The following is a 1,930-nucleotide window of genomic DNA, read 5'->3' on the forward strand; positions in this document are numbered from 1 at the left end:
CTCCTCCTGATGAACAGGACCCCCGTTTCGACCGTAGGAGGTCCGTTTCGTCCGTTTTGCGGTACGCCACACCCCTCCCGATCAATAGGACCCCCGTTTCGACCGTAGGAGGTCTATTTCCTCCGTTTTGCGGTACACCAGGCCCCTCCCGATCAAGAGGACCCTGTTTTGAACGTGGCCGGTCGAACACAAGGACGTTTCATCTGTTGTATGGTACGCCAGGCCTCGTTTCCATCGCCTGTTCCGTCCAAGCCCTCCCGATGAACACGACCACGCATTCCGTTCCGACCCAGCCGATTGGCTCCCCATGAACACGACGACGACGCTATTTCTCCGTTCTGACCCAGCCATGTACGTATGCGCGAGTAGGCGTTAGAGACCCTGCCCGTATGTACGTATGTGGCCGTATTTTCTTTCTTGCACCCTCGCCGTTGTACGTACGTGTACATGCTACGTGCGCGCCTCTACATCTACGACACGTGCGCGCCTCTACATCGACCAGTATGTACATACACGTTCGCGACCAGAATGACAATGCTGCGTACGCTTCGACCAGGTGGGTCTCGACTGTTAGGCACTTTCTTGCGTACAAAGATGTAGCTGGTGGGTCACATCAGTCAGGGGGCGAATCGTTTTTTTGCCCGGACGCACTTCCTTGCGTGCGACGATGTAGCTGGTGGGTCCCAGCAGTCAGGGGGGAAACGTTTTTTTCGCAAAATATGGTGGCCCATCCGGTGGGTCCCCGCTGTCAGGTGGAGGAATAATTATTTTGCGCGTAATAAGGAGGCACTTCCTTGCTACGGCCATGGACCCAGCTGTAAACCTCTCCAGGTACAGTCCACGTCCGATGGAAGCCGTTCCTTGACCACGTTGACCATGCCGCGCCGAGAGCACCAGGGCAGTGGACGACGGCAAGACCTAGAAAGGGGACGACGCGGAGCTGGGGAAGACGCAGCAGTGGATGCCCACGCGTAGAGGAGTACAAGGGTTCACTGGTTCGCTGCGGTGTGAGGCTGCCGTCGCCGCAGAATAACAGGGGGTGTGGGTGAGTAGAGGGATGGCCTGGCCAACGGTGGGAGTAGTAGGGGGCGGTGAGGCCTCCGCCGCATCGCAATCGACCACGGGAGGCAGGAGCACGAGGCACGATCGGTGCTGGTTTGCGCGGCTGGAGCAAGAAGACCAGAGGTTGAAGAAGCAGTACGACCGTTGGATGGACATCGTACGGTCACTGGAGCTAGAACCGTGCATATTGACTAAGTTGACAAAGCCCTCCGTCCGCGTCAAATTAGTTGGCCCACAAGTCAGCCTGCCACTATACTGGGTTCCAGCTAACAGGGGGAGTATTCATTTTTTTTGTGCGTAATAAGGAGGCACTTCCTTGCATGCGAAGATATAGTTGGTGGGTCCGAGCTGTCAGCGGCGGTAACGTTTTTTTCGCGAAATACTGAGGCCCTTTCGGTGGGTCCCCGATGTCAGGTGGAGAAATCATTATTTTGCGCGTAATAAGGAGGCATTTCCTTGCGTGCGGCTGTGGACCTAGCTGTCGGCCTCTCCACGTACAGTCCACTTCAGATGCATGTCGGTCATTGACCACGTTGACCAGGCCGCACCGAGAGCACCAGGGCGGTGGACGACGGCGAGGCCTAGGAAGGGAATGACACGGAGACAGGGAAGACTCAGCAGTTGTTTCCCACGCGGAGGGGAGTACGACTGAACGAGGGTTTACTGGTTCGTCTGCTATCGCCGGAGAATAACAACAGGTGTGGGTGAGTAGAGGGATGGCTAGGCCAGCGATGAGAGTACAGTGGGGCGGTGAGGCCTGCGCGGTAGCACAGCCGGCCGCGAGGAGGAGGGAGCAAGCAGTCCCGCCGGCGCTTGTTTGAGCGGCCGGAGCAGGAAGAGCAGAGATTGAAGAAGCACGACGGCCGTT

The sequence above is a fragment of the Triticum aestivum genome, chromosome 3B (assembly GCF_018294505.1).
Source record: "Triticum aestivum cultivar Chinese Spring chromosome 3B, IWGSC CS RefSeq v2.1, whole genome shotgun sequence".
Classification (NCBI taxonomy): domain Eukaryota; kingdom Viridiplantae; phylum Streptophyta; class Magnoliopsida; order Poales; family Poaceae; genus Triticum; species Triticum aestivum.